The sequence below is a fragment of the Eschrichtius robustus genome, chromosome 2 (assembly GCF_028021215.1).
Source record: "Eschrichtius robustus isolate mEscRob2 chromosome 2, mEscRob2.pri, whole genome shotgun sequence".
NCBI classification, from domain to species: Eukaryota; Metazoa; Chordata; class Mammalia; order Artiodactyla; family Eschrichtiidae; genus Eschrichtius; species Eschrichtius robustus.
Genome location: NC_090825.1, coordinates 157,352,515 through 157,379,403, shown reverse-complemented (window position 1 = coordinate 157,379,403; position 26,889 = coordinate 157,352,515). Strand labels below are relative to the sequence as shown.

Here is a 26,889-nt window from a genome sequence, read left to right as displayed (position 1 = left end):
ACGAAGAGTGGGCAAACGCAATCAACTGACCAGGTGTTTTTCAATAACAGGTCACTTCAATATGCAAAGAAAGAACAGAATTTTAAAATAAGTTTTTTAAAGCTATCTGATCAAAATATTGCAGAATATTGTAGCTTTTTTCCAAAACCTGATTTCTGAGCGCAGTCTAACTCCCTAATTTACAATGCTAATGAAACTGTATTTAGCAATGTTTGCTAATCCCTGTTTAGTTAAGTATTAGACACTTAAATGAAATAACCTGACTTTAAGCAGGAAAAGGACAGTTGATTCTTTTCAGGGAGATGCACCAGAGTACCTCCAAAACACTTTGGAAGAAAGAAAACGACACTGTCACAGAACACTCAAAAATATCATAATTTGTTGATAGACTACCAGCTAATATATAAACAAACCTGTATTTTACTATGATCCTTTTCCCCATTCGTGGGAAGATCATTTCACAGGTTTACATAAGTATAGCAAAGTTCTTTAAGGTAACTGAGCAACTGAGCTCTACTAGTTTTTGTTATCTTCTAAGATACAAATATTACTTCATTAATCCAACTTATAAACTGATGTATTTCACTAGTAAAGTAATTACACAAGAAAAGTCATGAGAAACTTCATCACATAGACTCTATAAAACACTTTCAGTATCATAACAATAACAATAAAAATACCATTTCTAATGTTACTTATGAAAGGATTCATGGTCCACACTGACTATCAAAGAGGGCTTAGAGTAAGCACAAGTGACACTGAAAAACGCCACTACATCCTGAAAGAAATTGTTAAAATGGAGATTGAAATATCTTTTCTATTATACATCACATCAGCAAACCTAGAAAATGGAAAAGAGCCCAAGGAGGCATAAATTGAGAAGATACTGCACCTTGCTGCTTTGCCATGAGAGTGAAATATAAAAAGATACTATTTTGAATGCTGCTAAATTATCAAAGAATGGTAAAAGTTATGAATCACAATGTTATGGTTGAATGGAGCCTTACGATGCTTTATTGTAAATGTAAAGCTTACGTTATCAAATAGGAAAATGCAAAAGACTCATTCTACCCAGATTTTAAGATTTCATGTGAAAGGCAACTTTAAAAATTAAATCTAAATTCTGTCTTGACAAAGTGGTAAGTACTTTCAGGACCAAGGGGAAGGCTTACTAATGACATAATAAGGTTTTGAGGTGCTATGACATATTTATATACATATCTGAGGCCTGAATCACTGGGAATACTTGCAGCTATTTTAAGTTCTATGGACCCTAGAGTTGAGTTCCATTTAGCTTTCTCTTCACACCCCACCAAAGCTAATTTTGGCCTTTCTGTGACTTAACTGTATAAGCAATGGGATAAGCCATTGTGCATGCTTTCCTGCCCCATAATTAATTGGGTTCCAAAAGCAACTCTCACCTGACCTGAGGTCGGGATGTAGAGAGTTACACGGCCCTTTGGGCCTTCTGTGCATGCCGCCTGATCTTGGGCAGATTACTTAAGTTCTCAAGAGAGCAAGAGAAATTATAAAAGTGTTCTATATTGAGTTCCGGTGAAGACTAGTTGCTGACATAAAAGCTCAGTAAATAACTAATTTTACTAAGAATCATCTAGTCTACACAATGCTATAGAAACAATATGGTACTGGCAATAGAAACAGACACATAGACCAACGGAACAGAGGACCCAGAGATAAATCCACGCATATATGGTCAACTAATCTTTGACAAGGGTGCCAAGAATATACAATGGGAAAAGGACAGTCTCTTCTATACATGGTGCTGGGAAAACTGGATATCCACATGCAAAAGAATGAAACTGGACCCTTACCTTACATCATGCACAAAGTTAACTTGAAATGGATTAAAGACTTAAATTTAAGACCTGGAACTATAAAACACCTAGAAGAAAACATAGGGGAAAAAGCTCCTTGACATCAGTCTTGGCAATGATATTTTGGATATGATACCAAAAGCATAAGCAACAAAAGCAAAAATAAACAAGCAACTAAAAAGCTTCTGCACAGTAAAGGAAACAATCAACAAAATAAAAAGGCAAGTTATGGAATGGGAGAAAATATCTGCAAACCATACATCTGATAAGCGTATGGTTTTTTGGATATATACATTTGCTATGTCCAAAATATATATCGAATTCATATAACTCAATAGCAAAAAACACAAATAACCTTATTAAGAAATAGGCAAAGGATCTGAATAGACATTTTCCAAAGATGACATGTAAATGTCCTATGAGGGTACACGAAAAAGTGCTCAACATCACTAATCACCAGGGAAATGCAAGTTAAAACCACAATGAGATACCACCTCACACTTGTTAGAATGGCTATTGTCAAAAAGACAAGAAAATAAGAAGTGTTGGTGAGGATGTGGAGAAAAGAGAACCCTTGTATAACATTGGTGGGAATGGAAAACAGTATGGAGGTTCCTCAAACACTTAAAAATAGACCTATCATATGATCCAGCAATCTCACTTCTGAGTATATACCCACAGGAAGTAAAATCAGTATCTTGAAAAGGTATCTGCCCTCCCATGTTCTTTGCAGCATTATCCACGATAGCTAAGATGTGGAGAACCTATGTGTCCACTCACGGAGGAATCGATAAAGAAAATGTGATATACATATAAAATGGAATATTATACAGTCTCTTAAAGAAGGAAATCCTGCCATTCATAACAACATAGATGAACCTGGAGAACATTTTACTGAGTGAAATAAGCCAGACAGAAAAACAAATACACAGGGAAAAACAAAAACAAATATGATCTCACTTATGTGCATAATCTAAAAATGTCTAATTCATAGAAGCAGAGAGTAGAATGACGGTTGCCAGGGACTGGCAAGTGGGAAAAGTGGGGAGGTCAAAGGGTACAAACTTTCAGTTATGAGTAAGTTCTGGGAATCTAATGTACAGATGGTGACTACAGTCGATAATACTGTATTGTATACTTGGAATTTGCTAAGAATAGATCTTAAGTGTTCTCATCACACATCAAAAAAAAAAAAAAAGGCATCTATGTGAGGTGATGGAGATGTTAATTATCTTGATTGTGGTAATCATCTCACATTGTAAATGTGTACCGAATCATCACACTGTATACCTTAAAATATATAGAACTTTTATTTGTCAGTTATACCTCAGTAAATAATAAACTTACTTTTCCTTTAATAAACTTACTTTTCCTTTCCACAGCGGAATCTTTCCCCTACCCAACCAAACTCTTAATAAAAGCCCACCTATATCATTTTAAAGATAGAGAAAATAAGATGCAAAGAGTTAAGAACTTACTATAAGTCAAATGTTAGAAGTGGAAATATAACCCAAGTCTCTTGACGCCAAATCTAATATTTTTCAGTATACCTTTCTGTTTCTAAGCCTCTTTTATGGAACCATTTGGAAAATCATTTCTTCGGTCTTTAACTTGATAATTAATTCTAGAGAAAAAAGCCAGGTTATTCCATTAAGGAATAAATGTAGCCACTCACTGCTTCATTCCACCTTTACCAGAAATAAGACAATCCCCAAAGCGAATGTATAGAATCAGTTATAGGGCAACTCTAGTTGTCAGTCAGTGCTCATTCAATCCTATATTCAAGAGTATCAACAGCAATCACTTTATTAGGTATATCATAGGTATTAACAAAGCTAATTAAGCCACAAAGAGTTCATTCTTGTCTTGTTTGTTCTGCTCAAGAAAAAAACTGTATAATAATTTTAGAAAATGTTTCACTAAATAATTGATCTTTTAGTAATATAAAAGTTAAAATTAGCTATAGGGACTACTAACGGAAATTCACCCTGTGGCCATACTGGCTAAGTAAGGGGATATTACTGTCAGTAGCTGATAGGTATTTTATCTTTAGACACTAGGCAGCAAGTCTTAGCAGTTTTTGCCTTCTTGTTATGAAACATCCAAAAGTTTAATGGATTTCTGAATTCTAATAGCTTGGAAGACAATTTTGGACATCAACCTTCCCACACAATAATGGATCTCACTAGTTTCTTTAACTCATCCTTATTTTTGGTGAGCCATTATTAAGGTGCACCATAGTTGCATTGCATTAAGTTACAAATATACAGAGTTCAAACCCACAAATTGCAGTGATACTATTAGCTCTTGGTGGGGCTAAATTAACCTAGTACCAGTTGCCAGGACAATCACTTGAGACCAGAATCTCTGCTTAGTCATTCCTGAAGCATTTACCAGTTTACCACCATGTATAACTAACTTTGAATAATCATGGAGAAATATACTTCTCACTACAATACGATTCAAGAACAGCACAGATTCTAGAAGTACACAGGGCCAGATACAACCAAGTCCATATCCTTGACCCCTCAGGAACCAGGATTTCTCTCACACACACTGTTGCTCATACCCTCCTCTCTGTCTCTCTCCCTCTCTCTCTCTGACACATTTTTAGACATTCTGAAAATGTCAAAGCATACCCCAGCACAGTGTAATAGTGCTGTGGAACCAATAGAAAACCTATTCTTCAGTAATTCTTATAGCTCAGAAATCACAGCTGATGACCAATATCAGTCTCTTTTTAATTAGGAGAAATAGGATAATCCTGTGGAATGAACGCTGTATCTGGAATCGGAAGATAGGATTTGAAATCCACTTTCTTGATGAACGAAAGTATATATTGCCTTATATAGAGTAAAGCACTCACATGTTTTCTTCCTTTGTACCTACAACAATTAGAGATACAACATAATATTGGGGAGGTTATTCAGGTACTCATGAACTTGCCTCGTCCTGCAAGCTGCCACAATAACATTCACCTGAGGTAAACCACACTGCTTAAAGGGATCTGCCATGTTTGTTCCTACAAAAATGAAATACTAGCAAAGTATTTTTCCACAATTTGTTCATAATTAAGTATAATCCTGTTTTCTTTAGAATTACTATAACTCCATTATAATTTGTTTTGCAGAACAAGCACAAGTATTATCCTTCTAGAATCAACTGGATGACCCATGGAGTCATGGTCAGGTCTAGGGTTCAGATGAGAGGTAGAAAGGGAAGGAGATTGGCTCCTGGCTCTTCCATCAGCTTCTCACTCAGGTTTTTCACATCAATAGGTGAGCAGTGTTCTCTCTTTCCTCCACTGACTTTGGACAAACCCAGTTAGAGACCAGCATCAGAGAAGCTCAACCTCTTGTTAAAATAAATAGAATATAGGACAGAAACAGCATCAGTGATTTGGTTTCTTTGACATTTAATGAGAGAACAAAATTATATATTGAAGACAAAAGACAACAGTGCCAGGCGCACACCCAGGACAGGTGCTGTGAAAAAGCCTATTGTGGTGGTGTCTGGGGATTTAAACTCTGGAGAAAAGACTAAAATTAAGAATAACAAAGTCATTAGTATATACTTCTTGGCAGATTCTTAGCTGTATGTGGAAGCTTTGATAAAACAGGCTTTTAGCAATGTTTTAAATTTCAGATTTAAGAAAAATCCTCTCCTACTCGCCATTTGTTGAACACTGCCGTTTATTTCCATTGCTATTCATTGCCATGGAGCCCAGTTACTCCTTCGTTTTCTTATTCACATTTAGTCCACAGTATCACAAATAAAAATCACAAGGATACCATTACCCTTCAACACTTCCCCAATGTATAAATCCTAATTTGCATTAAATCCTTGAAGCAACATACATTGCAGTGAATGAAATGTCCTTCTGTAAAAAGTACTGTAAATAATGAAAGAATTTTCAGCTCAATATATATACACGACTTTACATACAGTTAAACTGACCAAGGTGCTTTTCTACACCCTAGGTATACAACATTCAATATGCTTAGAATAATAGTTATTTGAAAGGAATATAATCTTTGAACATAAAACAGTTGAAGAATAAAAAACTTCTATATATTCACTTACCTATTTTGCTATTGACCCACTGATGGAGAAATTTTACGTACCATAATTAATGGGAAAATTTAGTTAATGAAAGCTGCTGATACTTAGTGTAGTTCTCAAAGGCTGAAAACCTTTCCCAAAAATCAGTATCTGAAACCTGTCTCTTTAGGAAAAACAGTCAAAGCTTTAACTGTTTTCAGTCTAGTATAAGAAAGCTTTGAAACAAGTTAACTCTAAGCACTCAAGGAAAACTATTTTTAAAAGGGGGGGGACAAGACGAGGACCTTAATTTTCAACAATATCGGCCTGAGAAGTAACTTTATAAGAGAATGTCTGAGTATCTTTAAAAAGAGAGAGAAAAAAAGTACTTTAAAATGTTGGAAGTCCACAAACTGAGCATAGCAGTAAAAAGGACTCGAGGGAAAATTTAATGAAAAATAAAACGCTGAAAGCAAATTATTTGATCAAAACACAGACACACACACACACACACACACATACATGCACACACACTGCAGGCAGTCATTCAGCATTATATGCTAGCTGGCTTTGTATTTTCTTTTAAAATGTAATCATGACTTCTTAATGTATAAAACAATAAGGCTCTCAAGGTACTCATGAAAAATTCTTATCAAATTTCACTCTAGAGTTAATGATATTAGGCATGTTAAATCAGGAATCAACACATGCTACTTTCCATAGCAGGAACTATATAAATTACAAGCTCTTCCATGTTTTTGTTATTAGGTTTGGTACACTTAAAAATAAGCGGTATTCTACATCGAGTGCTCTAACGCCAACGGTTTTTATATCTTTCAGAATTTATAATTCATCTCCATCCTCAATCCTTACAAAAAACCACAAAAGGACCTGCAATTGCTATTTACTGTCTTGCACAATAAAATTGTATTTGTTCTGTTTTTGAATTCATAGGTTTTGCTTTATGAAGTTTTCAGAAAGAAGCAACTTTATTATATTTTCATTGTTACTCATGATTTTAGCTTAAAGATCATTCATTTTAACACAACATCCTGCTATATTCTCATTTGGGTTGTTCTATTTATCTCAAAGGTACACTTATGTATTACCATTACAAAACAATAACTATTTGCATAATACTTCATGATTTTACATCTATTAAAAACACATCACAGGGAGCCTGAGGATGCATTCAGTAGCTTGTCATTCACCACTTCAAGACCCTTCAGAGCTGAACAAGGGGGAGGGGGACATTTTGCTAAAGGCAGAAGAAATGAATATAAATAAACTCTGAAGTTTTAAAAATAGAAAAGAAAATTTTAAAAATGCAAACAAAAATATGATCATATGCATAAACAAGATAATTTCAATTTTTAAAACTCCATGTTCTCTATACAGAGCAAGGTGTTTGGAGATTTATGTATCTTCTATTATGATACCCATTGAAATTATCTAAAACTGTGCTACAAAAATAAAGAAAATTACCATCTTCTTGCTAGATTTTATAAATATCATATTAAAATTGTGCCTATTTACATAATTCAGCTTTTCCTCAGCCTTGTGAAACAACCTGAGTATCATTTCTTTATTATTCTAGACTTAACCCTATAAATGTGCATATTAAGAATGTTTCAGAGGGAGGTAATAATGATCTAACATGTTCAGAAATTACACTGTCTCATAACTTCTTCTTGGTAAAGCAATTACAAAGAAAATTGTTTACATCTTCTGTATTTTCTTCCATAACCACCAGTCCAGATAAAAAAAATACTGAATGCTGTTATGTCACCTCTAGTCCAAATGCTCATAGCACTTGAAGCTTTTTGTAAGCAATATGCTTCTATACTAAACACATATCCCTGAGCCACCACCTACCTAATTTAACAGTTTTAAATGTAGTTTCAAATGCAGCGTAATACCATCTTAAACACACACACACACACACACACACACGGAGTGTGCAGAAAAGCAAGGAGGTGGAGAGCCAGAAATGGAGCACGTTGTTGTTTTTCATTCATGCAGTATAGTGATGTCAGTGTCTGCAGCAGCAGCAGCGGCAGGAGCCTTGACCTGTGGAGGCTACAATCCACTGAAGTCAGAACCTTGCAGAATTCAAAAGAAACTGAGTAGATAATTGTTTGAAAAATTGTTCAACTGTTCATAGCATGAATTTTAAATAGATAAGTAAAAAGAATAGATTAGTTGTATCGTTTTAACTTAGGTAGAGAGGAGCAAGGTGGGATGTGGAGAAGTAACAGAAAGGTAATATCATCAGGGAACCGGGGGCAGAAGAGCCTACATTCAAAATCATTTCAATGTAAGAAACTGACAAAACCACCTGGTGTTAAAAACAGCAGAAAGGCCTCTTCTATTCCCAATACAAGTTCTCTGATGCAAATCTGTCTCGTGAACAACCAGATTCAGAGAAGTGTTTTCATCAATGATTGCGTTAAAATTGCATTCAACTCAGATGTGACATACTACAACAAAGAGGACAGTTTAAGCCTGGTCACAAATTTCATTAAAACTACTTGATGATGGACCTTGTAATTCCTAAGCAATTAAGACTTCTGAAGGATGCAGAAAAACAAGTTGTACTACAATCTGTTGTAAGATGTGTTTATCAACAAAAGGGGAGGAGGTACTAGATGACCAATATATTGTTGCAGCAATTGCTGAAACTACTCACTATGCCCGCAAACCCTCTGAACACAGTCTTTCTGCAGTGCTTATATTATGGCTCTTACATTAGTCCCTAAAAGAAAATCCCAAAACTCAATCTATGTACTGTTGAAACTAAATCACTCAAAAATTTATGTAACTGCTGCCTTCTTTTCATTCTGTTACCTCTCATTTCATACAGTTCTAGAAAACGTGCAAAGGAGTTGCATATGGCATTAATCTGTTAGAAAATGGTGGCCTTTTCTATAAAATACAGCCAAAGATGTGTGTTCAGTTGTGGTCATTATTAGGGCGATCACGTTGTTTTCATTCATTCATTCAGGATTTGCTGGAGGATGTCAGTTTCTGCAGCGGGCTTGAACTGGGGGAGGAGTGGGGGAGCAAATTCCTTCCGGTGCATTATGATTACAGGATGCATTTCTCGGTGCTCCTGGACACATACCACTGCACTACATCCTACCCTGCCTCACCATCAAGTGGTCTGAAAACAAGGGCCTTAGCAACATGCTAATTACAGGTCAGAAATATTAAAACAAAACACCAAAACTGCAATCTATCTTAACACAGTCACGTTCTCCAAGTCTAAGACCTTCATCAAGAAAACTCCAGTAATAAAATTACACATACCACATAAACATTGCACAGGCTCCACAGTGATTCCCTTCCAAGCAGAGAGTTTCCCCCTCGGTATGATCCGTTCTCTCCACAACGCAGCAGCAGCATCTGTAGCCCTAGCGTGCTATCTAATAACATGAGCTACTCCTCCCTCCCTTAGGAGCTTTACATCCCTGTTTTGGCTAAACTTCCTTCTCTCCCCCAGGACTAAACTAGATCATTCACCGTGTCCCTAAACATAAACCAAACCACACCAAAACACAAAACATCAAGGGAAGCCGACAGCATCCACCAGCTCACCATTACCTTTGACAGCTAAGAAAAACGAAACTTGAGATCCTTTAACAGCTCAACTGAACTGTTAAGTGTACTTAAAAATAGAAGGGAAAAAGGGAGCACACTCCACAAATAGGTCCTTAGAAATTTACCATGAAAGTCTTGAGTTGGGCATAAACTGTTTCCAGTGCAGTACCGCCCTGATGCATATGACTATATAAAGTAGAGAAAAGAGGGAGCCCCCCCCTCCAAAAAAAAAGCCCAACCAAACACTATACACTTCAATTGCACATCCAAAACTGTCCCCTCTACACACCCAACAGGATATCCTTACATCATAACTGGTGCCTCCACCTCCCCACCCCCAAAAAAGAAAACAAAAATTATCCCGGTACGCACAGACACGTTATAGGAACTTTGTAGGAAAGCACAAAGAGGCTGTACGGATTACAACCACCACCTTACCTGCTGCCGGAGAGTTTGTGTGCGTATTGTTTTTAAGTGTTTCGCCCAGCTCCTCCTTCCCCCACTACAAACAGCAAACACATGAGTGAGCTAATCAGCTCTTAAACTGAAAAACCTTTCGATCCAGGCGAGTGATGGAAGATAAAAGCTGAGGGGCGCCAGGAGGGTCAAATAAAAGTTGCTCCGCAGTTCGCTCATCCAAGCCCCGCAGCGACCGCAGGGGGCTGAGGTTCCCAAAGCCACTTTCACACCTTCGAGAATGCACTAGCAAAGAGAAGCCCGGAGAGGCTGAAGTTTCCACGGAGGGCGCCGTCGGGGAGACGCAGCCCGGGAGGACGCAAGGGTTGGGCTCGCTACCTCTGCACACGGGCGAGCCGGGGCTCCGGCGCTCAGGTGAGTGGCTCCTCTGGTGGCTCTCTGGGGACCGTCTCGGGCGGCCCTTGGCCCGCGGCGCCTGCTCGGTCGGGGCCGCGGTCGGCGGCGGCGTCGGGCCGGGCTGGCCGGGGCCGCGAGCCGCGCCGGGCCCCGGGAGCCTGCCCAGCGAGGCGGCGGCGGCGGGCGGGCGCGTGGGACTGTGTCGGCTGCCCCGCAGGAGCTGGTAGGGCACCGTGGTGCGGATGGGCTGCAGCAGCCGGCCGGCTCCCGCAACCGGGGCGCAGCTCACGCCGCCGCCGCCGCCCGCACCGTTCCCGCTCCCGGCGGCGGGGGTGGCGGGCGGGGAACCCGCGGCGCTGCGCCGCATCCTCTGCGGCGGGGGATGAGGAGTCTGAGAGGAACTGGAAGAGGAGGAGGCAGTGCACATGGTGGCTCCGCGGGCCCTGGACGATGCCGGCCAACACCGAGGCGCGGAGCGGGAGGCGCGCGAGCGCGTGGGAGCCGGCGCGCTAGTGCGTGCGAGTGTGTAAGGGGGAGGGGCGGGGGGTCGTGGAGGGGGAGGAGTCTCTCGGCTCCCCCTTCGCAACGCGCACCCCCGCCGCCTCAGCGAGGGGGGGAGGGGAAGGCTGCGAAAACAAACGTCCAACGGCCCCAACCACCCGACCGGGCTGGGTGTGGCGGTTACGGCCGGGGCCGCGAGGAGCCCGGAGCCGCCGCCGCCGCCGCCGCCGCCCCGGGCCTCGCGCTGACAGGGGAAAGGGGCAGCCGCCGGCATCACGCAGACGCGCGGGGCTGCACGCGCACGAGAGCCCGGCAGCTGCAGGGAGGGCCGGGATCCCTGCTTCTGGGGACCTGGTAGGGGGAAAGGGCCTCGAGGTGCCTGGCTGAACGCGGAGCCGCGCCGCCGGCTCCTCTGCCCGCTCCTCACTCCATAAGGCACCTAACCCCCCAACCCGTACCCCGCCCCCTGCACCGCCTCTCGGCGCTCGGGGCGGGCAGCTGACGCAACAAGAATTCCCATTGTCTCCGTCATTCTACACCAGCACGCGACTGATTGGTTTCCGGGTAGGAGTGAGAGGAGCACCTGCCAACGAACGCGGGCGTCCTACTTTGGAGGCGGGATACGAAGGAGCGAAGGAGGAGAAAGGGGCTGTACGTTCAAGGAGGGGCGTGAGAGTTGACAGGCTTTGAGGTGAGAGGGGGGCCGTGATTGGGCTGCCCTGGAAGAGTGGGTCCGTGTGTGTCCTGCGCGTACCCCGACACCCACAGACGCGCACGCCCAGGGAAGCAGGTTGTGGGGGCTCCACCCTCCAGGGCCGTTTGTACCACTTGAGACAGAGGATACGTCAGGCAAACTTGACTTTGCAAGTACACCTATTCTGGTGGTAGGATGTTTGAGAAGAATCCATCCCTTCCCCACTAATTTTAGTAATCTGAGTTTTTGTGGTGTGTAGACTAATCAAAAGAATTTAAGGCCATCAGAAGCAATGTCTGGGGGTTGGATTGAACACTGGGCGGATACTTTTACAGTTATCCTATGGAGTGAAAAGAGATCATCAAATCTTATGTTCCAAGACAATAACTCTGAATTGCAGGGGTCAACAAGGAATTGTCCATCATTGCACCGTCAGTTAAATGGAGGTGTAATGGAGGGCACGCCCTGTTGTCTTTTCCCAGAAGCAGATGGCCTCTTGGGAGAAATAATACCAGACTTGATGTAACAATCCACTGGGGTAAATTTAGTTTTTATTCTGCAGTGGAACTGAAGAGAAACTAAGATTTTGGATGACTGTCAGGAACCGAAGTTTACCCCACAGTAAACCAAGGTTTGAAACATTAAGCAGGAACAATTGATTGAAGGGTCCACATCAGATACCCTCCATTCGTTTCCATGAGAGAAAAAAGAAGTGGGAGATCAGATTGGTCTACTCTTGGTGTCTGCCCACACTGACAAGCTTCCTCTGATTTCAGGCACTAAATGCAGGGGTCAGTTTCACTTAGAGGAGCCATCCCTCTCAGCTTCATTGTGCCCTCAGAACAGAAAGCATACTAGGTTCTGTAAAAAGTGGATGAAACCACTTTTTCTGTAAAATGCAAGAATTGCACCCATGAATACTAGTGACAGTTCCTCACTTTATCACATAGTAGAATAACAGCTAACATTTACTGAGCATTTCATGTGTCAGCCACTGTTGTAAGAATGTTTTATGTGTTAATTCCTTCAATCCTCCTATAATCCACAAGGTAGATACTACTATTATCCCCATTGTGTTCACATGTATTTGCTTTCCAGAATAACATATATTAAATGTAAATGTAGTAAAAACTTTATCTTTTAAATTTAGTATAATTGACCTATTGTATTATTTTTTCCACCTAAAATGAAAGATTTCCTCATTCATTAGGAAATTGCCTTCCTTCATGGGGAAAATGAATGATAAATGGCTTCTTTCTGATGACTTTTTCAGAATATCAAGAACAAAAATTGACGGATTAAAATATGTGAAGTGTTTAAAAATGCTGGTAAATTTCCAAGTTGTCGATTCGATTACAGCATGGTTTCATAATAGAAATGTTATCTCTGGCCACTCCTAAATATAAGTATGTAACGACCCCAACACTTTAGATTACAGTCATTCTAAATTTATACCAAGCCACAGTCCTAATGATTTGGATCTAAAACAACCTACCTAGCCATATGTTAAAGTCTTTCTGTGTTTGTTCCAAACTGCCAACGCCAACTTAAATCAGACAACCAAAACAAATCTAAATGACGCACACAGAGAACTAGTATGATCTTAAAATACTATTTTCAGTTGCTGATAAGTCACCATGACCTATTTGGAGGTTCAATCACCTTCTCTTTACTAAATATATCTTGGTTGCCTCTTAAACCTTTGTTCTCATGAAATAAATACTGTTCTTTATGTGTAAGGAATTCAGTCTCCGAACAAATCAAAGGTGGGCTAAAATCAACTAAAGCCAGTATCGGCTTTCCAATGTCCATTTGTTGAGTTCTTAACAGTATTTTATTCTTAGTGAGTTTGGGAGTGGGCTCCAAGGGTATGAAAAGAAGCTTTAGGAAAACATACCCCTCAGTAAATTGGGACCCCCCCCCCCTTAGAAGGAAGTGTGGATTGCTGGGCGAGAAGAGCATTGTTACCCGACTGGGCTAGCTATGGGATGGTTAGGTCCCGTGCAGATTAGCTCTATTTGTTGAATGTAAGTGTAACAAAATCCCTGGAAATTCTATATATGTTAATGTTGGTAATGACCTCTTTACTATGTTGACCTACCTAGAAGAAGACAACACTGAAAGCGCAATTTGGTGGCATGGGAAATACCTTTGTTCTCAGTAACCCGTGTCTTGGCTGTTTGTGGAACAAGATTCCACCGTTAGCTAATCTGAAGTAGAACTATTACACTTACTTCTTGGTTCATATATGGTAATGGACTATACTTTAGGTTCCATTAAAACTTGGAATCATTGGCTACCTCTGATGAATATGTAGCCCCATGTGAAGAGAGAATGAGATAACTAACGGGCCTACAGAGCTACCAAAACCTCCCTCTTCTAGTTTCATCCAGGTTTGCCAGGGGATGCATCCAAGCCCCAACCAAATCTAAGAGGCAGTCCAGGCTGTCAGTATCAGAAATGAGGTCACGGCTGAGAGAGAACACTAAACAGATCTGCACTGATGTTCATCTTCAGCTGATTAAACTCTCTTGTAGGTGGATTCTTTATAGCAGCAACAAAAAGAGCCTTGCCTGAATTTTTGTCCCTGGCAGATGCTTACAGTAAAACTCCTTACTGCTTGTGACAGGCTACGTGCACCTTTGCACTAGGTGTTCTAAATAAATAAGAACTACTGGTTTCTTTTTTCTCATTGTATTTTTAAACTTCACCATGGTAAACATGTGTTTGAATTTGCAGTAATTAAAAATAAGCAATAAGAGTTTTCTTTTTTACAGTTAAACCCTGGGTACGATGAAATACAGCTGGAATCTTCAAGGGTGCATCTTCAAGGTTGCGTTTGCTTAATAATTTCTTGCAAGAAAGTTACAGGCACCATCCAGTCCAGCCACTAAGTACAGTTTCAAGTTAATTACACATGAGACAGTGAGGGCTCACAAGCTGATGCAGAAGGAATAATTCTGCCTTCTGTCTTAATAGAGATGGAGAAAAAAGAATTCTGCCTTCCGTCTTGATAGAGACGGAGACTTCTGCGTGTTTCTGTGCGTTGATAGTTTATGTGTACACACGCAATTTGCTTTCTCTGGCCAGGACACAGCAAGGAGCAGTTCACTTAACAGCATACATTTCTTGATCTGGATTTTGTTCAAAATGCTGGCTCTGATGAGACTTTTATTTGGATGTTGCCTCAATCCCTTAAAGCATAAAAACCGTTCAGTACAGGTCTTTCTCCTACTGTAATCACATTTGTGCCAAATTAAAAATATTGCTAAGCACTCCTTGAAAATAAGTGATGCAATAAACATCATCTTTTGCTTAGCTGTTAGCACAATATTAGGACGTTGTGCTTCCTTGACCATGTATTTGGTAGCAAATTATATTTCTGCTTTTTAAATTACTCAGAAAAGTCAGGATTATTCAGGTCCTTTGTTTCTTCAAATCATGTTATTAACATGTATTGACATATATAGTTCTTTCTTCTTTTATCTTAGGTGTATATAATTTTATCAGCTTTGCAGGAAAAACAGATACCCTCAGGGTCTGATCTGGTATTGGAGGAGATAAGCTCACTTTTAGCTCATGCCTAATAACATTACATTATTGTTTAGAAAGAGATAGCAGGCTATGTCTTATAAATTTTAATATACTCTTTCTGTCATCGAATAACAACTGAGTTATCCTACTGATAAACCATAGGACTCATACGGAACTGTGGATGATGTCTATTCACTCTATTTTTGCCAACTAAGAGTACAGAAGAATATTATGCAATGGCCAGCATCCCAGTGACTTTAGGAACCTGTATACAGTGAGCGCCTCTTCACATAGTGTTCGTGGAGCATTGTTTCCAATGATTTCAGGAGGAGAACCAAAAGGGAATGGAAAGGATAATTAACTGAATATTTGTGCCATTGGGCAGTGGAACATCCCTAAGCCTCAGTTTCCTCCCTGGTAAAATAAAGAAGAGAGTTCCTTTCTCACAGGATGGCTGTGACTGTTAAGTAGGATGATGTAATTAGATGAAAAGAGTTTGTAAAGCACTATGTTGGTTATTGTTATTGCATAAATATGAGCACATTAGGAAAGACCTTATGAAATGGGGTGCTTTAGCACTCAGGGGAGCCATTACCTGGGGAGTTAGAGAAGGGACAGGTTGAACACTGTTGATGCTGGCGCTGCAAAAGCCACTCCCCAAATTTCCTGGTTTGCGGTGACATTCAGCTCATTCAAGGTAAAGGGGCCATCCTGCCCCTCCCATAGCAACAGAATTCCCCTTTTGGCAAAGATGTCTGCTATGGTGACTGATGTCGTCCACTTTAATATCAGGAAACGTGGGAGTATTAATGGAAAGGAGGTTAGCATTCTCTTGAGGGAGTTCAAGGAAGCTTTTCCAACGGGGAATTGAGATGGGCAGCAAACTACGATTTAAGCAGCTAATGGGCATTAACTAAATATACAACAAGGAAAGCTGGTCAGGTGAAATACAGATCAACTCTTCCTGTCTCTACAAACACACCTCAGTCCTGTTAACACAGTAGCTCCACACCCCAAGGAAGAGAGTTAAAGACAACGGACTAGGTGACGCCAGTGTCCTGGGGGCAGGAGGGTGCCTGGTGGCTGAGGAGATGTGCTCTGTTTGCTGTAAGCAGAGGTTCTACCACCATCATCTTCTTTTGCAACAACGGAGACAAACACAGGGGATTTTCCTGAGCAGCCTGAGTGACAAAGAAATGAGGCAAATGAGTGAGAAGCTGATGAGCGTTCATCGAAGAGCAACAAATATGATTTATCAGCCTGAAGGGACTGCCTTCAGAGGGAAGAGGAAAGAGACAGGTCTCCCAGCATGACCACTGGCTCTAGCTAGCAGGGACTGGCTCATCAGCCGCAAGGACTTGAAGGGTGTAAATAGCGGGGACGGGGAGAAATTATTTTGTGTGGTCCAGGGGGACGGCAGGAGGAGTGATGGAAATGAGAGTCAAAACAAAGATAATTGAGGCAGCTGAGCAAGACTCATGCCCTAATGGAGAGATCTATTATAGACTGTGCTGCCCTGTCCCCCAGGAGGGATGGAGGCCCCGTCACTTGTGCCATTTGCAATTGGGAAAGGCACTGAAACGTAGATCAGCGTATTGGAGAGGGAAAAAACCACCACATGCCCTCAGAGAATCAGTGGGATGCCTTAATAGGTCTTTTCCATCTCAAATTACTGCAATGTGGCTTGTGTGCATGGGGATCTGAGTTGCTAGAATAATTTTGCATCATCTGGGCTTCTTTTCTGCTACTACAGGGCCTCAGTGAAGAGATGATAATAGGTCATGGACAGCAGTTTCTGCATTGTAAACAGAGACCTAAGTGTGCCGATGCTTTAGTGTGACGGCAGAACTGAGTAGGTTAAGTTTCACATTGTGATGTCAGTGTAAATAAATACATACACATACTGATTGAGACAAAACAACATCCATGTACTGATTGAGACCCAAGACAAAGGAAAGGAGCTTTGCCACATTTGGATGGTTAGCTGCCTACGTGAAAGTTCAAGTAGTTTATTCTCTCATCTAGGAAAATAAACGTCCAAATACTTAAACACTATCTTAAAAAAAAAAAAAAAGACTATCTGGTCTTCAAAAACTATTAAGAAACAGTTACTGTGTAGGAAGTTTAGAACTCACGTTTTGAACATATTTCTGTCTGTCTACAGCTGCAGTTGTATTAGCAACAGACACATTCTGAAACTCGCGCTGGCCCAGAAGGGCACATGTGATCATGAGGCGGTGCCAACCTGGGTAACAACTGCAAGTGCCAGGGGTGGGCACAACGTGGTCAGATGGAAACTGGGGCAGGCAGAGAAGGGCCGGTGTGACCATGATTGCTGGAAGGAGCACAGCTGTGACCATCACAGCCCCTCCCAGCCAGAAGATAACACAGATGCAGGGGGACAAAATTGGTCACAGGGTGACAGGAGGGAGAGGCAGTGAGAAAGAAAGCAAAAAAAATCTAGGAGGGGGGAAAGCCACAGATGTAAGTTCCTCGCAGGTGGAGAATATCACGGTTCCTGATAAAAATATTGTATGTGGTTGGGCGTAAGTTAAACTTGGCGTTCTGGAGCACTGAAGTTTGCTACAAACGTATTCAGGGTTTGACTTACACCCGACAGATAGAGGTCAGCCCTCACCCTGCTGCTCTCAGCAGCTGTAGCCAATGGGAGACAGAGCTGCCCAGCGTACCAGTTTAAGCTGCTGCTAATAGATAAAAATCAACCTAACCCCATTTCCTGCCTCTCTACTGTCCTCACTTGTCTGTTCATGGCCAATTTAGGCACAGGCTGAGCTGTTGGCTTGCTGTAACTGCTGGGAGACTGATGGGGTAGAATCTGATGCTGGCACATTCCCTTCTTATCTAGGTGAAAGATCTGGTTTTAAGCCCTTAAAAGGAGGACTGTGTAAAAATGCAGTACTCCCTCATTAGCCTAAGGGCTATCCTAAATTCATAGATTTTCCTGATCTGTCACTCCAAGGAAGCTTTAGAGATGTTTAGACAGAGGGAAATCCACGATGGAAGGCTCTTTCAGAAAGGCTACAGCAGAGGTTAAATGACTTGCCCAAGGTTACTCAGAAGGGTGACTATAAAGGCAGAAAGAGAACCAAAAGAGGGGTCTGAGAAGAATGGGGGAAATTATCAAATTAAACCTGGAGAAAGAACAGCATCACTGATCCTCACGGTTAAAGATCTGTTGGAAATCCCAGTTCGCTAACACACGTTCCTTTATCCCAGACGTTCAGACTCTTAACTTAAAAGTGAGTTCAGATATTTTCCTATGCTCAAGTTTTTAAAACTGTCCAACCTATTCTCCTCAACAAAAGTGACAGTAGATCAAGCTAAGTCTGGTCGTGTAGCTTCAACTGTTTCCTCACTAAGGCCTATAGCCAAGAGCCTATGGAGTTGAGTTAGAGGTTGAATTTTAGAAGAACAAGCTTTATGCTAAATGCTCTGTTGTAACTACATATCTTTCTGCAGTGTTTTATGCCTTCTTTCTTTTTTCCCCCTGGATTACAGACCAATTGGGCCAAACTAGAACTTTAGAAGCAGAGAATTCCATAACTCAGAATCTTTGATTCACATCGTTTGCTATTTTCTCTTCATTACCTTAAGGGAGCAATGAAACCCTGCAACTCCTTTGCCCACTGCTTAAGCTTCCAGAGGATATTCCTGACTGAAAGTGGTCCACGTTCTGAAATAAGAGGTTCCTTCGTGTCCTTTGTGTTTAAATAAACAAAATTAGGCTAAAGAATATTTGGGAAACATTTAAAAGAAAAAGTCACCCATAAAATTGCCAGCCAGTAACAGCCACAAGAACATTTTTGTGTTTCCTCCTTATTTCTACACACATGTATACTTTCCAAAATTTGTCATAAATGTTTCCAAGGTTTTTTCGTATTTTGCCAAATTGCCCGCCAGAAAGATTAAATCAATTTATAATCCATTTTCCATGAATAATTTTTTAAAATGCAAACAAACTTTAAAATTGCAAGTTGAACAATGATACCTCACTGCCATGTTTGTTTTCTTGCATCTGCCTCACTCCTAAGGCTGACCATTTCCCCCCATGATTGTGGCCAATATTAGTGGACCTTGTATTTGATTCCTCAACAACAGTGTGGTTTCTGGAATTGAGCCTAGTGCCAGGAACGGGTCTTGATTAACACAAGCCAAACATGGTGATCCAATCTCTCTTGCTAGTGAGTGGTTCAAAATGAGAACATGGCATCCTCTGACAGCAGAATTGATCCAGCTTGGTCCTAAAGTGACTCAGTGAAGCTAAAGAGAAGAACTTGTATTTTTTTTCTTTTGATAAATTTATTTATTTTTATTTATTTTATTTTTGGCTGCGTTGGGTCTTCGTTGCTGCACACGGGCTTTCTCTAGCTGTGGTGAGCGGGGGCCACTCTTCGTTGTGGTGCACGGGCTTCTCATTGGGGTGGCTTCTCTTGTTGCGGAGCACAGGGCTCTAGGCGCATGGGCTTCAGGAGTTGTGGCTCGCGGGCTCTAGAACACAGGCTCAGTAGTTGTGGTGCACAGGCCTAGTTGCTCCGCAGCATGTGGGATCTTCCCAGAGCAGGGCTTGAACCCGTGTCCCCTGCAATGGCGGGCAGATTCTTAACCACTGCACCACTAGGGAAGCCCAGGATTTGTATTGTATTGCTAGCAAAGAGACTGCATTTCTCCTCTGATGAATGTGCACAAGAAAGCATGCTGTCCCCGGTGATCGTTGGGTACCGTCTCATGATCCTGAGGGAAGCCATCCTATCCTTCTGGTTACGTGATACAGTGGGTTTCCTTATTGTTTAGGCCAGTTTTATTTGGAGTTTCAATTTTTATAGTGAAAAGTTGTCATAACACTTTCTGTTCTAGGGGGGTTTTTTTGTTTGTTTTGTTTTTGTCAATTCCTGCTGGGTATTATTTGTATTGTTGATGTGGCAAGAACTCTACTGAGATATAGTCTTCTTGTCTTTATATTATGAACATATCTCTAAGTTTATCACTTATCATTTACTCCTTACTCTTGTTTAATATAGAGAAGGTTATAATTTAAGTCTATTAAATCCATCAGTGTGTTTCTACATGATATATTCCATTGCTTTTACTTTTATTCATTCATTCATTAAAGAGAGTGTGTGTGTGCGTGTGTGTATGTGTGTGTGTGTACTACAAGGTGCCAAGCACTACGAGAGGCAATAAGACTATTTATTTTGAGACAAGAAAGACACAGCCCCTGTCCTCGTGGAGTTCCTATCCTGGTGGGGGATTGAGAATATGTTAGACGTTTACTGAAAAGCCACACAAGTGTGTGTAAGCTACTAAAGGATAGAGGCTACAGAGGGAAGGACCCAGTCTAGGAGCGCTTTCATAGAAGGGTTAGGTCTAGTTAGGGAAGTCAGGGGAAGCTTTCCTGGGGAAGTGGTGACTGAGCTAAGAATGATAAAGAGGACTTAGGTAGTGGGCTAAGAGCATTACAGGCAGTGGAAAGAGCAGGTGCAAAGGTCCTGCTCATGGGCAAGCATAGGCAACAGGAAGGACTGAAAGAATGTAGGACATGGTCCACATCCTCAGAGGGGCCTGGTGTAAGTGAAGGCGGAAGGTTGAAGGGTGGGAAGTGGGGGATGCTGACCACGCAGGGCCAGTAAGTCCATGTTAAGGAGTTGTGTCTCCTTCCTAAGATCTATGGGAAATCACTGAAGGTGTCATCTTTGACAACCACATTACTTTTACCTCCAAACATCCAATCTCATAACAAGTCCTAACAATTTTGCTTTCGAAATATCTCTTCAGTCTATCCACTTCAATCCATCCACTTCTGTTCGTCATTACCAACACTTCCTCAGCCCATTCTATCATCATTTCTGTCTGGACTAGGGGAATAGCATCCTCAATGATCTATTTGCACCTACTGTTGCCCCACTCCAATCCATTCCTGCACAGTTATGGGGAGACACACCTGACCTTGATACCATTTGATGACACAGAAAACACTGAAAGAGGACCAGTTTGTTTTTCATTAGTCTTGTTCTTGAGAGGTTGTGGAGTGGGCAGTTCATGAGTTTAATCTTGGACCTGCTGAGTTTTAAATATCCCTGGGATGTCCTAGAGAAGAAGCCAAGCAGGAGGTGTCTGTTAGGTAGATATCGTCTGCCTCCCCATCTAGAGCCACTCTCCACCCATCTCTACGCTGATCCCTGCCCGGAGACATTAACGTGTGTGGGATGTCAAGATTCCATGTATCCCCAGCACCTGCTCCCGTGTGCTCTGCCTTCTAGTTGCGTTCAGCCCATAGGAGGTACGTGAAGGAAGAAGCGTGAAGGCTGAGTATTCACTCGATACGATATACATCCTGCATCATCTCTTCCTCTTCCCCACCTCCTCCTCTTTCCACCCTGCCTCCTTCAAACCCTCCTCCTCTGCCTCCTGCGCCTCCTGCTCTTCTTCCTCCCACCCCTTCCTCTTTTTTTCTCTCTCGAATCCAGTAATCATTTCCACCTCCTCCTTTTTAAAAAAACTAATTAATTAATTTTTGGCTGCATTGGATCTTTGCTGCGCCCGGGCTTTCTCTAGTCGCGGCAAGTGGGGGCTACTCTTCGTTGCAGTGAGTGGGCTTCTCATTTCGGTGGCTTCTCTTGTTGCAGAGCACGGGCTCTAGGTGCCCGGTCTTCAGTAGTTGCGGCCCGCGGGCTTCAGTAGTTGCGGCCCGCGGGCTCAGTAGTTGTGGCTCGTGGGCTCTAGAGTGCAGGCTGAGTAGTTGTGGCGCACAGGCTCAGTTGCTCCGTGGCATGTGGGATCTTTCCGGACCAGGGCTTGAACCCCTGCACTGGCAGGTGGATTCTTAACCACTGAGCCACCAGGGAAGTCCCTAACCTCCTCCTTTAAGCCTAGGCAGTAAAAGCTCCCTGAGATGCTGGACTACAGTCCTCTGTTGTTTTCCCCAAACCCTTTGCAAATGATCTCTTGACTACAGTCTCCTTAATTACGGTACATTTGAGTGTGCCACCTTTCTCTTTCAGGGATTCTGACTTATACTGATAGGTAAGAAATGCCTGGGGGAGAGTTAAATTTGAGTCACCTGAGTAGAGGTGGTCATTGGAGCCGTGGCTATAAATGTGAATATCTTGGGAGACAGTGTAGAGAAGGAATGGGCCCTGAGGAACTCAAACATGTAATGGCTTTCAGAGGAGGATAATCTTGCAAAGGAATTGGAGAAGTAGCAACCAAAGTGAGGTGAAAAATCAGGGCAGTGTGTGTCATAGAAGTCAAAGGAGGCAAAGGGAAGAAAAAGAGTGTTGGTAGTCAAGATTATCAGTTGGTCCTGCAAAGTCATTGGATTTAGTGACTTATACCATCGGGAATCTGTTACATATTTTCTGTGCTCCCTCTGAATAATGATTTAAATTTTTTTTACATTAACTTATCTATAATTTATCTTAGGTAAATACAGTCAAATTTGTTTTAGAACGTATTTTAAGGTAAAAATTAACTACCCTTCCTTAACCATTATTCCAACATTATTTATGTTATACTTTCTCTATTACCATTATTTCCTCCAACATTCACTGTTTCTAAAAATATAAAGAGATGTTTGAGCACTTTCTACTAGATGTTTAAGAGCTTTCTATTTGACTGTATCATAGTGGTTCAATGGTTGTCGCTTTAGCATTCATTTTAAAATTGATCCATTAGAACAAGTCTAACCTCTTAATTTTAATTTTCAGAATTCTATTATCAATAGCCCCATTTATTCTTCCAGATAAACTCTATATTTTTTTTTAACATCTTTATTAGAGTATAATTGCTTTACTATGGTGTGTTAGTTTCTGCTTTATAACAAAGTGAATTAGTTATACATATACATATGTCCCCACATCTCTTCCCTCTTGCATCTCCAGATAAACTTTAGGACCATCTTATCAATTAAAAAAAACTTCATTGTGATTTTTTCAAGACCGTGAGAGATAGATGGCCAACCAGAGTTCCTAAGGTTCAGTGTATGTAACTGCTGCCGCCGCTTAAGCCTGCCAAAGCAGTGGTACGGCTACTGCCCTTGTATTTGCTACCTCTAGAAACATTCTTGCCAGTAGTGGCAGCAGCGGGACTCAATTACCCTCTTTTCGCACTCCCTCCAGAAGCTCCAGATGGCGTCTTCCGTGGGCAACGTGGCCGACAGCACAGACCCAACGAAACGTATGCTTTCCTTCTAAGGGTTAGCAGAGTTGACACATCGAGCCTATCAGGCGGGAGATTTTGAGGCAGCTGAGAGACACTGCATGCAGCTCTGGAGACAAGAGCCAGACAATACTGGTGTACTTTTATTACTTTCATCTATACACTTCCGGTGTCGAAGGCTGGACGGATCTGCCCACTTTAGTACTCTGGCAATTAAAAAGAACCCTCTTCTGGCAGAAGCCTATTCGAATTTGGGGAATGTGTACAAGGAAAGCGGGCAGTTGCAGGAAGCAATCGAGCATTACCGGCATGCGTTGCGTCTCAAACCAGATTTCATCGATGGTTATATTAACCTGGCAGCCGCTTTGGTAGCAGCAGGCGACATGGAAGGGGCAGTACAAGCTTACGCCTCCGCTCTTCAGTACAATCCTGATCTGTACTGTGTTTGCAGTGACCTGGGGAACCTGCTCAAAGCCCTGGGTCGCTTGGAAGAAGCCAAGGCATGTTATTTGAAAGCAATTGAGACGCAACCGAACTTTGCAGTAGCTTGGAGTAACCTTGGCTGTGTTTTCAATGCACAAGGGGAGATTTGGCTTGCAATTCATCACTTTGAAAAGGCTGTCACCCATGACCCCAATTTTCTGGATGCTTATATCAATTTAGGAAATGTCTTCAAAGAGGCACGGAGTTGTGAACGAGCTGTGGCAGCTTACCTTCGTGCCCTAAGCTTGAGTCCAAATCATGCAGTGGTACATGGCAGCCTGGCTTGTGTATACTATGAGCAAGGCCTGATAGATCTGGCAATAGACACCTACAGGCGAGCTATTGAATTGCAACCACACTTCCCGGACGCTTACTGCAACCTAGCCAACGCTCTCAAAGAGAAGGGCAGTGTTGCCGAAGCAGAAGATTGTTATAATACAGCTCTGTGGCTGTGTCCCACCCATGCAGACTCTCTGAATAACCTAGCCAATATCAAGCGAGAACAGGGAAACATTGAAGAGGCAGTTCGCTTGTATTGTAAAGCATTAGAAGTCTTCCCCGAGTTTGCTGCTGCCCATTCAAATTTAGCAAGTGTATTGCAGCAGCAGGGAAAAGTGCAGGAAGCTCTGATGCATTATAAGGAGGCTATTCGAATCAGTCCTACCTTTGCTGAGGCCTACTGTAATATGGGAAACACTCTAATGGGGATGCAGGATGTTCGGGGATGCAGGATGTTCAGGGAGCCTTGCAGTGTTATACACGTGCCATTCAGATTAACCCTGCATTTGCGGATGCCCACAGCAATCTGGCTTCCATTCACAAGGATTCAGGGAATATTCCAGAAGCAATTGCTTCTTATCGCACTGCTCTGAAGCTTCAACCTGACTTTCCTGACGCTTATTGTAATCTGGCTCATTGCCTGCAGATTGTCTGTGACTGGACAGACTATGATGAGCGCATGAAGAGGTTGGTCAGCGTTGTGGCTGACCAGTTAGAGAAGAACAGGTTGCCTTCTGTGCAGCCTCATCACAGCATGTTATATCCTCTTCCTCACGGCGTCAGGAAGGCTATTGCCGAGAGGCATGGGCACCTCTGCCTGGATAACATCAATGTCCTTCACAAACCACCGTATGAACATCCAAAGGACTTGAAGCTCAGTGATGGTCGACTGCGTGTAGGATACGTGAGTTCTGACTTTGGGAACCATCCTACTTCTCATCTTATGCAGTCTATTCCAGGCATGCACAATCGTGATAAATTTGAGGTATTCTGTTATGCCCTGAGCCCAGATGATGGCACAAACTTCCGAGCGAAGGTGATGGCAGAAGCCGATCATTTCGTTGATCTTTCTCAGATTCCATGCGATGGAAAAGCAGCTGATCGCATCCATCAAGATGGTATACACATCCTCGTAAATATGAATGGTTATACCAGGGGTGCTCGAAATGAACTCTTTGCTCTCAGGCCAGCTCCTATTCAGGCAATGTGGCTGGGGTACCCTGGGACTAGTGGCGCGCTTTTCATGGATTATATCATCACTGATCAGGAAACTTCACCTGCTGAAGTTGCTGAGCAGTATTCTGAGAAACTGGCTTATATGCCCCATACTTTCTTTATTGGTGATCATGCTAATATGTTCCCTCACCTGAAGGAAAAAGCAGTCATCGATTTTAAGTCCAATGGGCACATTTATGACAATCGAATTGTGCTGAATGGCATCGACCTCAAAGCATTTCTTGATAGTCTACCAGATGTGAAAATTGTCAAGATGAAATGTCCTGATGGAGGAAACAACACAGACAGCAGTAATATAGCTCTCAATATGCCTGTCATTCCTATGAATACGATTGCAGAAGCAGTTATTGAAATGATTAACAGAGGACAAATTCAGATAACAATTAATGGATTCAGTATTAGCAATGGACTGGCAACTACCCAGATCAACAATAAGGCTGCCACTGGAGAGGAGGTTCCCCGTACCATTATTGTAACCACACGTTCTCAGTACGGGTTACCGGAAGATGCCATTGTGTACTGTAACTTTAATCAGTTATATAAAATTGACCCATCTACTTTGCAGATGTGGGCAAATATTCTGGAGCGTGTTCCCAATAGCATACTGTGGCTGTTGCGTTTCCCAGCAGTAGGAGAACCTAATATTCAACAGTACGCGCAAAATATGGGCCTTCCCCAGAACCGTATCATTTTTTCACCTGTTGCTCCTAAAGAGGAACATGTTCGGAGAGGCCAGCTGGCTGATGTCTGCTTGGACACTCCACTCTGTAATGGACACACCACAGGGATGGATGTCCTTTGGTTGGGGACACCCATGGTGACTATGCCAGGAGAGACTCTTGCTTCCCGAGTTGCAGCTTCCCAGCTCACTTGTTTAGGCTGTCTTGAGCTTATTGCTAAAAATAGACAAGAGTATGAAGACATAGCTGTGAAACTGGGAACTGATCTAGAATACCTGAAGAGAATTCGTGGCAAAGTCTGGAAGCAGAGAATATCTAGCCCTCTGTTCAACACCAAACAATACACAATGGAACTAGGGCGCCTCTATCTACAGATGTGGGAGCATTATGCAGCTGGCAACAAACCTGATCACATGATGAAGCCTGTTGAAGTCACTGAGTCGGCCTAAATAATGACTGTGTGCGCAGGAGAGTTACCCCTGTACCTGAGCCTCAACCTTCTGGGGGAAAGGGAACTAGATACGTTACTTTGTACTTACCTTTGTAGCAATATCATGTTGCAGATGGGTGACAGACAGTGATAACAGATAGCACAGCCAGACTTGCTTCCTGCATGATCATGACAGGGAGAGACACAAGAGATGGGAGACTGCTGTTCCACAAGGAGTCTCCGTAGAATTTTGCGGCAGCCAGGTGTTGCCTAAGTCTGGAAAGTCTGATCTCCCTTGGTCTTCCATGGGATGGGTGGTTAGTGTGGAGGGGAGATAGAGATTGCCCAGTCTTCTGAATTAATTTTTTCTTTATATTTGGGGTATTGGAGCAATTAAAAATGTTTGGTTTCAGGTATTTTTTTTTTTTTTGGTTTCAGGTATTTTTATTCATGTGAAGTGTATATGATTCTCTTGAGATAAGGTTTTAAGCTAAAATATTCCTTGTTTTAGTTTCTGAACTCTACAGACAAATGCGGACTTTGCTGGTGTAGTCTTTTTATAGGTTTTATAAACCACTTGAGCCTATA

The 26,889-nt window shown here is 42.1% G+C and overlaps 1 pseudogene; it reads left to right on the top strand.

The window, feature by feature from the left end:
* Window positions 1–23,162: 23,162 nt before the first annotated feature.
* Window positions 23,163–26,320, top strand: LOC137758649 (UDP-N-acetylglucosamine--peptide N-acetylglucosaminyltransferase 110 kDa subunit pseudogene; annotated as a pseudogene).
* The last annotated feature ends 569 nt before the right edge of the window (window positions 26,321–26,889 follow it).